Source organism: Cornus florida, unplaced genomic scaffold (genome assembly GCF_030987335.1).
Source record: "Cornus florida cultivar Cherokee Brave unplaced genomic scaffold, ASM3098733v1 CherokeeBrave_3.0.0_Hap2_Chr09, whole genome shotgun sequence".
NCBI classification, from domain to species: domain Eukaryota; kingdom Viridiplantae; phylum Streptophyta; class Magnoliopsida; order Cornales; family Cornaceae; genus Cornus; species Cornus florida.
The window spans coordinates 25,199,232-25,215,680 of record NW_026775579.1 but is presented as its reverse complement, the minus strand read 5'-3'; the positions used below and the strand labels follow the sequence as shown (position 1 = coordinate 25,215,680).

General features: G+C 36.7%; 1 pseudogene; it reads right to left on the bottom strand.

Moving 5' to 3' along the window:
* Positions 1–767: 767 nt before the first annotated feature.
* LOC132275626 (small nucleolar RNA R71) lies at positions 768–866 on the bottom strand (annotated as a pseudogene).
* Between the last annotated feature and the right edge of the window lie 15,583 nt (positions 867–16,449).

Here is a 16,449-nt window from a genome sequence, read left to right as displayed (position 1 = left end):
TCATTGTGTTTATGTGTTTTGACATTGTGCATGCATGGTCGTAGATCATTAAGACCAACTCTTGTCCCTCTTGATTTGCATCTTGAATCCGTAGTTAGAAATCCTAGGGCAAGAGGAAGTTCTAGTTCTACGCAATCCATTACATGAATGGAAGGCCATAATGAAGAGCATGTAGAGGACCTTGGTCACATAGACCAACAAGGTATCCTTCATCCAAATGTGCATCATAAGAACATTCAAGCACCATTAGACATGCCTAGGCCATTTATTCACTAACCACAACAACAACAAGGCCAAGTACCATTTGGAATGCCAAGGCCAATGTATGCTCCATAACCTCCCATCATTCAAGGAAATCAAAATCAAGGTGCCCATGTTACACCTCAAATTGCTAATCCTCCACTTGCTTTAAGAGATCACTATGTGCCTAATGAATACAATGTACCCACATGCATTCAATTGTCACCATTTAGAGCACATCACTATGAAATTAAGCCACAAACCATTCAAATGCTTCCTAACTATCATGGGCTTCCAAATGAAGAACCTTACAAGCATTTGGATGAGTTTCTAGAAGTATGTTCCACCATAAAATATACGGACATGCTGAAAGAGGTCTTAAGACTCAAACTTTTTCCATTCACCTTAAAAGACAAGGCAAAGTATTGGTTTAACAATCTTAGGCCTTTTTTAATCACTTCTTGGGTAGAAATGCAACAAGAGTTCTTGAAGAAGTACTAACCGGTTTCTAAGACCAATGCCATGAGAACCTCAATTCAGGAATTTTCACATGGGGATGGAGAAACGTTTCATGAGGCATGGGAATGCTTTAATGAATTGCTTAAGAAGTGTCCACATCATGACATACCCAAATGGTAATTAGTTCAATATTTCTTTGAGAGCTTATTGGACAATTACAAAGGCATGGTTGATGATTCCATGGGTGGCCCATACATTGATAGGCATGAGGATGACGTGTGGCGTCTTTATAAGAGCATGAGTGAAAATTCTTTGCATAAAACATTATCATCAAAGAATAGTAGAAATTCACAAGGTAGGAAGAGTATTGGCTTACATCAAGTCGACCATTCAAATGAAATAGCCGCCGAAATGAAGTCTTTATCTCAAAGGTTTGATCAATTTTTTATTAACCAAAACTCAGCGAACCAAGCATCTTCCTTCCCTAACCATTCTTATCATGCATCAAATGAAACATGTATGACTTGTTCTAGTGTTCTTCATTCTACTTCTCATTATTCATACGAACAAGTGCAAAACGAACCTAATGAACAAGTCAATGCAGCTTTTGTGAACCAAGGGAACAATCCTTATGGTACTCATTATAATCCAAGTTGGAGAAATCATCCGAATTTCCCTTGGAAAAACCAAGCAGAGGGCTCAAACCCTTTCCAAGGCGGTTTTCAAGGGAAGTACATTCCACCTCCACTTCAAAACCAAGGATCCTAAGGTTATAGACCTTATCAATCACAAGGGAATCAATTTGCTAACTCTCGTTTTCCCAACCAATCTTATTCCCAAGGAAATTCTAGAAGTCCTGCCTTTGAAGAAAAAAGTTTTGAATGCTTTAGGCACTCTTGAGGCAAACACACAATTGCTTCATTCCCACTCTCAATCTATTGCAAAGCTAGAAACCCAAGTAGTGCAAATAGCTAGCACCTTAAATGCTAGAGAGAAGGGAAAGATGCCTATGAATGCCCCACCTACGCAACAATGTATTTTGGAAACCCATTCCTCATCAGAAGGCTACACCATTGAACATGTTAATGTGGTGACTACCTTACAGAGTGGTCAGATTGTGGACAATTAAGTTGAAATGTCCAATGAAGAGAGTGAACCGGTACAACCTCAAGTTGTCACCGTCCTGTTTCACATCCCATTCCTCCTTCATTGCATATACATAATCTTGTGAATGAGAAAGCTTCAAAATGTCATTTGAAGAATGATTTTGAAAATGATTTGAAGAAAGATTTGCTAAAAAATGAATTTGAAAAGGTTTTGTTGAAAAATAATTTAAAGCAAAGTGATTTGAAAAATTCTTGTGTTGAAGAGTTTTCAAAAGAAAATACTGAAAAAGTGTTTGAGACAAAAGCTCCATTTCCGGATGCCTTAAAATGATCCATTTCAAAAGACAAGCAAAAGGCAAAAACCAATGAAATTATGGAAATGTTTAGGCAAATGAAAGTCAATCTTCCACTTTTGAATGCAATCAAGCAAATTCTGACTTATGCCAAATTCTTGAAAGACTTGTGCACCCAAAAGCGGAAGAACAAGAGCCAAACACCAAGAAAAGTGGTTTTAACCGAGCAAGTAAGCTCAATTTTGTAACATAACACTTTACCAAAGTTTAAGGACCCCGGTTCACCTACTACTTCATGCATTATTGGTGATCATATCATTAATCGGGCACTTGTTGACTTAGGAGCAAGTGTTAACCTTCTTCCATACTCGGTTTATGTCAAATTAGGCCTAGGTGAACTGAAACCGACATCAGTAGTTTTACAACTTGCCAACCGATCCATTAAGAAGCCTAGGGATATAATTGAGGATGTTTTGATAAAGGTTAACAAATTTTTCTTCCCCGTTGATTTCGTTGTCATTGACACGGAATCGGTCCCCAATCCTAAAAGCCAAATTCCCGTTATCCTTGGCCATCCTTTTTTGGCAACCACTAATGCCAACATCAATTGTAAGATGGGGATAATGAAGATCTTATTTGGCCACATAAAGGTGAAGTTGAATATCTTCAATCCCACACCCAATTCATTTGACAAATATGAATGAGAGGTTAATGATGTAGATAAATGTTATGATCTTCAATGTCAAGGAAGTGAGCTTTGTGTAAGACCAAAACTTCAAAGGGATCATCTTCAACCTTGCATTCTCAAAGTCTTGTTTCAAATTCTTGCCTTGAAAGGGCATGGAAGCCCAAAGATTGTGATTGCATTGACAAGGGATCAAAAGTTTCTTGTGAGCTTAATTCAACAAGTTCTTCAAAGAACTATTTGTTGGGTGGAGTTCAAAGCATCTATCACCCCAACAAGGAGGGGATGCATTACAAGATCTTTTATCCAAGCTAAAAGAGCCCAACGTCTTGCTAGAGACGTTAAAGACTAGAAAAACATTTCGTAGGGTGTCAAAACCCTATTCCTCCCTCATTTCTATCTTAAAGTTCATTTCTTACGAAGTCAAGGTACTTGTTTTTGGTTCATATGCATTGCTAGGAACTGTGATTAGGATTGCATGAACTTTTATGTTGTGATTGAGCATTCTGCATAAGTTCAATCGATCTCAAACAAGAGTTCAATCGATTGAACTTCCATCTGCATCCAACACTTAGAAATTTTTTTGACCTGCATCCACCTGCATCCAAATCACCTCTCTGTCCCATCTTTTGAACTTATTCTCATATTGATCAGAAGACCTTAGATCGATCCAACTTCAAAGTTCGATCGATCTCGTGCTCCAACTTCAAAGTTCGATCGATCTCGTGCTCCAACACTTAGAAAAATTTTGAGCCTGCATCAACCTGCATATTTCAGCTCTCTGTCTATTCGATCGAAAACATTTCAAGATCGATCTGAAGTTCTTCGATTGATCCAACTTCAAAGTTCGATCGATCATGAGTTCCAACACTTAATCAAATTTTTGAACCAAAAACTTGCATATTTTTGCTCTCTGTCTGATCGATCGAACATTTTGTTCAGATCGATCTCTATTCTTCAATTCTCTATTTTGACCTTTGTTTGACTTTATTTGACTTTTTAATTTTAAAAAAAAAAAAAAAAAAAAAAAAAACCCAAAAATATTTTTATTTTATTCTATTTTTCAAAAAATCCAAAAATATTTTCTATTTTTCAATTTTAATTTTTAATTTTAGTTTTTAAATTTTCAAAAATTTTAAAAATTCCAAAAACACTTGGAAGAGGATCATCACAGTTCGATCGATCTGAAATCTCAGTTCGATCGATCAAATTGAATGGGAAAAGTTTTTAAAAATAGAACCTGAGGGTCTCAAGATCGATTCATTAGATCGATCCAACCCTCCAAACCCTTGTCCCTCATTCCCGTCACCACTGTGCACCCATCTTCATCATCTTCTCCGACAAATCTCCGGCGAGATCCGGTGGGCGTTGACTTCTCTCTTCTCTTAAATTCCATCACCCCCTTCGCATCTCATCCACTTCTCTCATATTTTAGGTGAGATCCAAGATCCACTTTGTGATTTAATCTTCTATTTTATGTATTCGCACTTTACAAGCTAGATCCATGATATTTTGTTGATGAAATCCTCCAATGACGGAGCTTGAAGCATGTTATATAAATGTGTATATAGATTTGTATATATGTGTATATATTTTGAGTTTTGATTCAATTTGTGCGAGTATAGGCTTTGTAAAGTGACTAGGATTGAGGAATTGTTGTGTTGATGGGCCCACAACACTATTCGTGTGGCCCCCATGCTTCTAAAGTCACAGATCTGTGACCTTTCAGTTTCCATCTTCGCACAGTTCGATTGATCAAACTTCTATCTCAGATCGATCTTGAGAGATCGATCGAACTTTGTTTTTCAATGTCTCAGATCGATCGAAGTTTTGAGATCGATCTCATACCTTTTTATGATCGATCAAACTTCACAAGATCTCATACACACACTTCATTCATCATGTATTATGTTCATGTTATCTTATATATGCCCAATGCCTATGATATTCCATATTGGATGCATTTCATACTTACATTATTTAGCATGTTCATATCCTATCACTTGTATAGATTCATGTCATATATGTTTTGTCTATCTTATTTGACATGCATGTTTCTATTTTGTGCTTTCAATTCTTTATTCTAGCACTGACTCCCCTTGCAAGTTTTTAAATTATTTTTCAGGCCATGACTAAGCGCAAGACTATTGCCAAGAGACAACACGGGCCTCAGAGATATATCAGACCTAGGATAGAGGAGCCAGCAGAGCCCTCTCATACACAAGAGGAGCCATTAGAGCCTACTCCACCACAGTCACCTTCTCATGAGGCTGAGGCTAATTATATTCCATCTACTTCTAAGGCTCAGCCTGCGTTTACACCATCTCCATCTCCATCACAGGCTGAGGTTGAGGCTGAGCATTCACCATTACTATCTCCACCACACCAGCCAGCTCGGCCAGCTCGAGAGCATGACAGGCCCACACCTAGATATGCACATATGATAGTGGACCATGAGTTAGTTTTCGACACAGATTTCTTCTCCAGATCGGTGCTGACCTGATCAGCTTATGATGATATTATCCAGAGGGGCCTTGCAGCTATTCTTGCCCCAGTTACTGAGTAGGCTTGAAACGGAGGTCAAGACGAGTTTTTTCTGGAAAAATACGAAGAAGAAACCCCCCTAAAATCGAGTTTTCTACCTGACATCACGGACGGAATCGAAAAAAACTCACTGTGAAATCCCCAAAATGCCCCTAGATCAGAACTGAACAAGAGGGTCAAAAAGCTGCTAAATGAAAACTCGAAGCTGAAACTTCACGAAGGATTTCCAGTACCAAGACGACATTTTCTGGAAAAATACGAAGAAGAAACCCCCCCTAAAATCATGTTTTCTATTCAACCATGTCAAAAGAAGAAAATAAAACTAATGTGAAAGGTCCATAATGCCCCAAGATTAGAATATGCAAAAAAAATGTGAAGTGAATTCACAAGAGGCTCAAAACACAAATGATAAGGTTTTGCCCGGAAACGACCATGCACGTAAACGTAACTTACCTATTTGGACGTGCTACAATGGTCTATGACTTAAAAATACCACCGATACAAAATCCGACCCCCCAACGGGCAAAAAAGCAAAAATGGAACTTCGAATGAAAACTCGGAATCTAAAAACACAAAACGGGGTCAAATGACCGTTTGGCCCTTGGCCACACTTCAAACATGATTTATAAGACCCTATGAAAGAACAGAAATGGAATTCCCACACCCGATGCAACTATGGTGAACCAATAACTTGCGATTTTTCAAGGTTGTCATAGCTTTCCAAGAAATCAAAAGATACATAGGATACAATATAATGGTCATTGGCCTCCGGCCTCATCTTATACATATCAAATACATTGAAAGGAGTGTACTTAAGTACACATTACATACATGGAATCAAATATACATATTTTGACATATAAGTTTACAAATTGACATTTTATGCTAACATTTGCATGAAATGGAAACTTGAAAGCTATACGACATCCAAGGAATGCTAGGCTTCACGAACCAAGTCTTCGTACCTGAAATATACCCCAGTATCATAGGGGTGAGTAACATAAATCTACTCGTAGGAGATGAGCATGCATCGACCTAGCATTTTACAAATTTATCACCTTACGGTGAAAAATGTTAAAGGGGTTCATGCCACCTAACGTCTATGTCCAAGTGAGACTCGGGGAGCATCCTAAGCCACCTTAGAGTCTAAGCAACAAGAATCATGATATACATACATGTATGAAATGAATCATGGTTGGGATAATCCGAAGAACACGACAAGAAGAATGCTTGAGCATAGATTAACATGAACTACATTTTCAATACAATTGAACTTGGTCTAAAGTAATCCATACAACATGACAAAAGCATATTTCAATACAAGTTAACAAGAATCACATTATCCATGCAATTCAACAACAAAAGAGCATGTTATACAATACAACAAGGTTTATGTTCTTAAAGCCATCAACTTAGAATCTAAAGCACAAAATAACAGTAGTGGTTCATGCCACCTAACGTCTATGTTATAAAAGAATCAATAGGATCAATCCTAAGCTTTATTAGAACGTCAAAACACGATTTTCAATATCGATACAATTTAACCAACATTGGAACTTCTAACACAACGCACAATTTCGCAAAGTTAACATCCTGTAACTTAAAATGGAACGACAAATAAGAAACAACAAGTTACAACATCATCTAGTTATCAACTTGAAAATGAAATGCGAAATCAAACAAAGTGGATACTCGGATGTCACGTCGGATCAGACCGACAACATAGTTGCTTTAGGGTTACTAGCCTATGGGTAACCTCCCTATGTGCGCACTAGACCATATAGAGGGACTATCCCTTGTACTGGAACCACGTCCTAGCCATAGTCAAACAACGACATCCCCAAGTTTCCAAAATCAACAGGTTGTGCAACAACACATATATCAACAGAAATATGCAAGGTAATCAACTATCTACTAAGCACAACCAAATTTGGAAACCTAAACAATACATGCTCTAAATCCACAACTAATATGATATGATGAATGTCGAATCTTCAGTGTGCGATTCGTTACACGCTATGCATGAATGATGTTAAACACGAAGTGTGCAAATCATTACACAAGGCAACAATATATTCAATAAGGAAAACATATTATCACGAATACAAACATAGCAACTATGTTATCCAATGTTCAAAATATAACCAAATGAATATACAACAAGTCTAAGTCCATAATTTGAATATGGAAACCACTTCTAAAACATAACTAGATCATGGAGCAAATTGAAAGAATTTAAACAGATAAACACAATTAAATTCTCTAGATTCGGATTTAATTCCAAATAACTTCAATTTAATACATGTTAAAGGACATGGTATGGTCATCACCTATATCCATTCTAAAACTCAATTAGGTTGTTGGAATAACAAAGTAGACCTTTAATTAAATCATGCTAATTTAATTACCAAGGTTCTAAAACAACTTCTAATAGTCCTAAATTAATATATACTAGTAAACAAATCATAGCCAATACAAATATCAAGTTAAAACCTTAATTAAGCTAATGGGACTACAAAATAGATTTTAATTAATTCTTTTAATTAAAATCTCTACATTTTTAAACTTAACCAAATGCTCTCAATTTAACATATCTTAGAGAATATGCCAAGGACTAATGTAATATCACATTACAAGTTTATTTCATTCAATTTAAGACCATGTGACCTAACCTTATACTAAAGTTAAATATAAATTAAAAGTTGCAATTCTCATGCAATTAATCCCAATTTGATACATGTGAACAACCCCACCAAAGCTTAATTTTCTAGCATGCCACAATTCAATTCCAAGTTGTATATTACCATGAGGATTAAATTTTAAACAAGGAAATTAATTAAATGAAAGGTTTCAAAACCTCAGCAAATATTCTAAATCGAATATATGTGAAGCTATATGGCATATAGATCAAGAATATCAAGTCGGAATTCAAATGGAGTGAATAGTGCACTCGAGGCAAATTAATTAATCAAATTAATTAATAATTACTAATTTTTAAAACACCTTCAATTACTTTCAAATACAACTATGTGGAAGAGCATGCTAAGGCCTAATATAATATGCTAACACATATTAATTTCAAGCTAGTTAAGGCCATGTGAATTAATCTTTCACCAAAGATAAATATTAAATAAAATCTTTAATACTTATTCAAATGTTCCAATTTTAATACACAACAATGAGTATATCAAGGGGCAATATAAAATCATGCTACATGTTTAAACCAAGTCATGAGCAACCGGGAAAATTAGATCCCGTACAAAAAAAAAAAAAAAAAAATCTCTAGATTTTATATTTAATTATGCAAACAAGTAGTATAAGCATCACAAGCATGCTATATAACAAGAATTTAAACCTAAAATGTCCCCTACCTCAATTTAAGATGAAAATCCCAAAGGCCCACCAAAATAAAAGTGCTCCGAATTCGACGATACAGAGAGGTTTTGTCGGGGACAACACCGTGAACAAGAATTCGTAAGAATCCCCATGAAAATCATAACTTGAACTCAAAACCAGACTCAAGAAATGGTCAAAACTGAATTCTAATAAGGGGGAAAGGTAGAGCACGGCGAGGGGAACAACAAACGTTAAGGCCGAAGACTTTCCATCAAACAAAAGTGAACCAAAAGAGGAGAGAGAAGATGGCAGCACCCCTTGGGTTGCCATGGAAGCTCCAGGTCGTGCATGAAGAGGGGAGAAGATGAAAAATGAAATATCTCACCCCCCTTTTATAGAAATCTCAAAAAGTGCCCCGAACGGGCCCCGCCGGGTCCGAAAAAGTAAAGTTTGAGCAGACACGCTCAAATGGTAAAACATTATGAATGAAAAAGATTCAAAATGATAAAATATGAATAACGGAAGAAACGGCGTCAAAAACCGAGTCCCGAGCAGAAAGTTATGCCCAAAACACATATGCCTCTTAAGCTTCGTCGTTGCAATGGAAAAAGAGCCATCTTCTGGCAACCGTGTAATTAATACTTGGGCTGATATCATTAACCGCGCTAACCTTGGTATGGAAGTTATGCATGAACATAATGCTCATAACTTCCCTCTAGACCTAGCTGCTATTGAAGCTCCATCTACAAATGGATAAGACTTTTTCTTAGCAGAGTACGGACGAAAGAGAAAAGCCCAACAGAAGAATTGACGTCGTGGTGGCCCGATGAGGGGCCATGGCATACACGGCGCCCATACGTGAGCCCACTGGCATGCATGCCGGCGCCTAAAGACATGGCTGGTGGCAGCCCTTGGCTGCTACTACATTTTTTTTGATCTGCTCAGAACTGAGGCTTGAAACGGAGGTCAAGACAAGTTTTTCTGGAAAAACACGAAGAAGAAACCTCCCCAAAAATCAAGTTTTCTGCCCGATAGGGCTGACGGAATCGAAAAAAACTCATTGTAAAATCCCCAAAATGCCCTTAGATCAGAACTGAACAAGAGGGTCATAAAGCTGCTAAATGAAAACTGGAAGTTGAAACTTCACGAGGGATTTCCGGTACCAAGACGACATTTTCTGGAAAAACACGAAAAAGAAACCCCCCCTAAAATCATGTTTTCTATTCAACCATGTCAAAAGAAGAAAATAAAAATGATGTGAAAGGTCCATAATGCCCCTAGATCAGAATATGCAAAAAAAATACGAAATGAATTCACAAGAGACTCAAAACACAAACGATAAGGTTTTGCCCGGAAACAACCATGTACGAAAACGTAACTTACCTATTTGGACGTGCTACAATGGTCCACGACTTAAAAATACCACCGATACAAAATCCGACCCCCCAACGGGCAAAAAGGCAAAAATGGAACTTAGAATGAAAACTCGGAATCCAAAAATACAAAACGGGGTCAAATGACCATTTGGCCCTTGGCCACACTTCAAACATGATTTATAAGTCCCTATGAAAGAACGAAAACGGAATTCCCACACCCGATGCAACTATGGTGAACCAATGACTTGCTATTTTTCAAGGTTTTCATAGCTTTTCAAGAAATCAAAAGATACATAGGATACAATATAATGGTCATTGGCCTCCGGCCTCATTTCATACATATCAAATACATTGAAAGGAGTGTACTTAAGTACACATTACATACATGGAATCAAATATACATATTTTGACAAATAAGTCTACAAAATGACATTTCATGCTAACATTTGCATGAAATGAAAACATGAAAGCTACACGACATCCAAGGAATGCTAGGCTTCACGAACCAAGTCTTCGTACCTGAAATATACCCCAGTATCATAGGGGTGAGTAATATAAAGCTACTTGTAGGATATGAGCATGCATCGACCTAGCATTTTACAAATTTATCACCTTAAGGTGAAACATGTTAAAGGGGTCCATGCCACCTAATGTCTATGTCCAAGTGAGACTCGGGGAACATCCTAAGCTACCTTGGAGTCTAAGCAACAAGAATCATGATATACATACGTGTAGGAAACGAATCATGGTTGGGATAATCCAAAGAACACGACAAGAAGAATGCTTGAGCATAGAATAACTTGAATTACATTTTCAATACAATTGAACTAGGTCTAAAGTAATCCATACAACATGACAAAAGCATATTTCAATACAAGTTAACAAGACTCACATTATCCATGCAATTCAACAGCAAAAGAGCATGTTATACAATACAACAAGGTTTAAGTTCTCAAAGCCATCAACTTAGAATCTAAAGCACAAAATAACAGTAGTGGTTCATGCCACCTAACGTCTATGTTATAAAAGAATCAATAGGATTAATCCTAAGCTTTATTAGAACGTCAAAACACGATTTTCAATATCGATACAATTTAACCAACATTGGAACTTCCAACACAACGCATAAAGCACAATTTCGCAAAGTTAACATCCTATAACTTAAAATGGAACGACAAATAAGAAACAAGAAGTTACAACATCATCTAGTTATCAACTTGAAAATGAAATGCGAAATCAAACAAAGTGGATACTCGGACGTCACGCCGGATCAGACTGACAACATAGTTACTTTAGGGTTACTAGCCCACGGGTAACCTCCCTATGTGCGCACTAGACCATATAAAGGGACTATCCCCCGTACTAGAACCATGTCCTAGCCATAGTCAAACAACAACATCCCCAAGTTTCCAAAATCGACAAGTTGTGCAACAATGCATATATCAACAGGAATATGCAAGATAATCAACTATCTACTAAGCACAACCAAATTTGGAAACCTATACAATACATGCTCTAAATCTACAACTAATATGATATGAAGAATGTCGAATCTTCAGTATGCAATTCGTTACACACTATGCAGGAAAGATGTTAAACACGAAGTGTGCAAATCATTACACAAGGTAACAATATATTCAATAAGGAAAACATATTATCACAAATACAAACATAGCAACTATGTTATCCAATGTTCAAAACATAACCAAATGAATATACAACTAGTCTAAGTCCATGATTTGAATATGGAAACCACTTCTAAAACACAACTAGATCATGGAGCAAATTGAAAGAATTTAAACAGATAAACACAATTAAATTCTCTAGATTCTGATTCAATTCCAAATAACCTCAATTTAATACATGTTAAAGGACATGTATGGTCATCACCTATATCCATTCTAAAACTCAATTAGGTTGTTGGAACAACAAAGTAGAACTTTAATTAAATCATGCTAATTTAATTACCAAGGTTCTAAAACAACTTCTAATATTCCCAAATTAATGTATACTAGTAAACAAGTCATTGCCAATACAAATATCAAGTTAAAACCTTAATTAAGCTAATGGGACCACAAAATAGATTTTAATTAATTCTTTTAATTAAAATCTCTCGATTTTTAAACTTAACCAAATGCTCTCAATTTAACATATCTTAGAGAATATGCCAAGGACTAATGCAATATCACATTACAAGTTTATTTCATTCAATTTAAGACCATATGACTTAACCTTTAACTAAAGTTAAATATAAATTAAAAGTTGCAATTCTCATACAATTAATCCCAATTTAATACATATGAACAACCCCACCAAAGCTTAATTTTCTAGCATGCCACAATTCAATTCCAAGTTGTATATCACCATGAGGATTAAATTTTAAACAACGAAATTAGTTAAATGAAAGGTTTTAAAACCTCACCGAATATTGTAAATCAAATATATGTGAAGCTATATGGCATGTAGATCAAGAATATCAAGTCGGAATTCAAATGGAGTGAATAGTGCACTCGGGGCAAATTAATTAATCCAATTAATTAATAATTACTAATTTTTAAAACACCTCCAATTACTTTCAAATTCAACTATGTTGAAGAGCATGCTAAGGCCTAATATAATATGGTAACACATATTAATTTCAAGCTAGTTAAGGCCATGTGAATTAATCTTTCACCTAAGATAAATATTAAAAAAAATGTTTAATACTTATTCAAATGTTCCAATTTTAATACACGACAATGAGCATATCAAGGGGCAATATAAAATCATGCTACATGTTTAAACCAAGTCATGAGCAACCAGGAAAATTAGATCCCGTACAAGAAAAATAAATAATAAAATCTCTAGATTTTATATTTAATCATGCAAACAAGTAGTATAAGTATCACAAGCATGCTATATAACAAGAATTTAAACCTAAAACATCCCCTACCTTAATTTGAGATGAAAATCCCAAAGGCCCACCAAAATAAAAGTGCTCCGAATTTGACGATACCGAGAGGTTTTGTCGGGGACAACACCGTGAACAAGAATCCCCAAGAAGCCCCATGAAAATCATAACTTGACCTCAAAACCAAACTCAAGAAATGTTCAAAACTGAATTCTAATAAGGGGGAAAGGTAGAGCACGGTGAGGGGAACAACAAACGTTAAGGCCGAAGACTTTCCATCAAAGAAAAGTGAACCAAAAGAGGAGAGAGATGATGGCAGCACCCCTTGGGCTGCCATGGGAGCTCCAGGTAGTGCATGAAGAGGGGAGAAGATGAAAAATGAAATATCTCACCCCTCTTTTATAGAAATCTCAAAAAGTGCCCCGAACGGGCCCCGCCAAGTCCGAAAAAGTAAAATTTGAGCAGACGCCCTCAAATGGCAAAACTTTGTGAACAAAAAAGATTCAAAATGATAAAATATGAACAACGAAAGAAACAACATCAAAAACTGAGTCCCGACCAGAAAGTTATGCCCAAAACAAGTTTGGCAAAAATTGGGGCCAGAAACCCTAAAACTGGAAAACATCGACCAGGAGGAAATTCCAAGAGTACACAACTCGATGAAATATGAAAATGAATCTCGTATAGGGATCCAGGCTCAAAACAAGACATTTTGCAATAACTTTCAGTAATTGCACAATGGCCCCTCCAAAAAGTGAAAACTGCACTTATGGCCCAGAATGAAAATATCTTCCAAAAATATTTTCTTAAAACCCCCTCAAATAAAATATCTTCAAAAGATATTTACGAAAAATACCCCAAGAAAAGAAAATAATTTCAAAGAACTTTGCATCCATGCCCCTATGGACACCGGTAGCAACCAAAGTACTTTCTTGCAAAAGTAAAGATACGTATTTCGTAGAAACCACTCAAGATGAAGGCACGTGAAGTCAAAAACCAACTCCGAGCATGAGAAGTGAGGTTGTGCCAAAAACTGACAAACAGAGATAAGACAGAATCGGGAAAATGACGAAATAGCGCATAGTGTCGAAAAACGAAAAATGTGAAAATGACTCGGTCCTCAAAGGAAGTTGTTAATCCATGGAAAAGAGGCTCAAGAACCAATTCTAAGCACTCGAGATGACACTAAGCGACACGAAACAGAGCTCAGAAAAGAAAATTAAACAAAAAAAATTCATTCGTAAAATTTCAGAAAAAAGGAAAGGAAGGCAAATGACCGGTTCGTTACAGATGCATTCTTGTTTTACGATTTTTTTCCTTGGATAGGAGAAATTCATTCTGTAAGGACCCATGTCGGGAACCTTCTTGTCTGTTTTCTCGGTTAGGCATTTCAAGACCTTAGTCTGAAGGTTGATGCGAGTAAGGCTCATATAAGTGTAAAATCGTAGTCCTTGTCTGGTGGAGTGACACGTGGGCCAGGTAGGCACCGTTTCATTTCTTATTCCTTCGTGGCTTCACGACTTGGATCTAAGGCCTTAAACATAGTGGTGCCTATGACATTATTGTTAGAGTTTTGAGATTAGCTACCCCAACTCTCGCAGATGCCTGGTTCTCACGGTACTTTTGGTAATGATCATTCTGACATTGATGTCATCCGTATCAATAGGTTTATCTGAGTTAACTTGGTTCAGGGCATGTTATGAACTAGTGCCTTATGCTGTCATGCTACCTTGCTGACGAGTAAGTGTGGGTGGGTTCTAGTCACTATTAGTACTGCTTTGTCACTCACTTCTTTTTTTGTGTTTCAACGTTTCGTTGTCTTAGGATTCCCTCAGTGGCTGACGTTGAGTTAACATGCCGATTCGTATAAGGCGTTGTCTCAGTTTGTGATTTCATGTTCCTTCAGTTGATCTTGAGACTTCTGGAGTTGTCTTTCAGTGCTTTATGAGCTGTCCTTGGTTTGACCTTCGGTTCGGTCCTTGTTCTGTTTGTTCCACTATGTTCCAAATTTCAGGGACGAAATTTCTTTAAGGAGGGTAGGTTGTAATGACCCGGTCACTTTCCTCCCTTTCCTTTTTCCTGAAATTTTACGGATAATTTTTTTCCGTTTAGTTTTCTTTTTTAAGTTCTGTTTCTTGTCACTTAGTGTCATCTCGAGTGCTTGGAATTGGTTTCTGAGACTCTTTTGTGTGAATTGATAACTTCCTCTGAGGATCGAGTCATTTCCACATTTTCACTTTTCGGACATTATTTATTTTTCGTCTTTTTCCCTATTTCGTATTTTTTCCTATTTTGTCTTTTCCCCGTTTGTCACTTTTTGGCACAACCTCACTTTTCATGCTCAGAGTTGGTTTTTGACTTCACATATCTTCATTCTAAGTGGTTTCCATGAAATACGTATCTTTACTTTTGCAAGAAAGTACTCTGGTTGCTCCCGGTGTCCATAGGGGCATGGATGCACAGTTCTTCAAAATCTTTTTCTTTTTTTGGGGAGTTTTTCGTATATATATTTTGAAGATATTTTATTTCAGGGGTTTTTAAGAAAATAATTTTGGAAGATATTTTCATTTTGGGGCATTAGTACAATTTTCACTTTTTGGAAGGATCATTGTGCAATTAACAAAGTTATTGCAAAAATATCTCGTCTAGAGCCTGGATCCTCATACGGGATTCATTTTCACATTTCATCAAGTCGTGTGCTCCTAGAATTTCCTTTTGGTCATTTTTCTCCAGTTTCAGAGTTTCTGAACCCAGTTTGTGCCAAACTTGTTCGAGGCATATCATTCTGCTCGGGACTCGATTTTCAATTTTGTTTCCTCTATTGTTCATGTTTTCTCATTTTGAATCTTTTTCATTCATAGAGTTTTTCCGTTTGAGCGCGTCTGCTCAAATTTCACTTTTCCAGACCCGGCGGGGCCCTTTCAGGGCACTTTTTGAGATTTTCTATAAATAGGGGACTTGAAGAAGAAAAATGAAATTTTTCTCTTCTTCTTCCTCTCTTAGCCAGCAGCCATGGATGCCCATGGAGCTACCACTCTCTCTCTCCTCCTTTGATCCACTTTTCCTAAGTGAAAAGTCTTCGGCCTTAACGTTTATTGTTCGCCTCGTCGTGCTCTACCTTTCCCCCTTATTAGAACCCGTTTTTGGCCAAATTTTGAGTTCGGGTTTGAAGTCAAGTTATGATTTTCATGGGGCTTCTTGGGGATTCTTGTTCACCGTGTTGTCCCCGACAAAACCCATCGGTATCGTTGAATTCGGAGCACTTTTCTTTCGGTGGGCTTTTGAGATTATCATCTCAAATTGAGGTAAGGGGTTTTATAATTTATTTTCTTATTGTATTACATGGTATGGATGCTTGTACAACTCATATACATGCTTGGATATCAAATCTAGAATTTTTTTTTATTTAATTTTCATGTGTGAGATTTGATTTTCCCGATGGGTTATACATGTTTTAAACTTGTGGCATGATAGTATATTACCTCTTGATATGGTCATTGACATATATTAAATTTAGAGC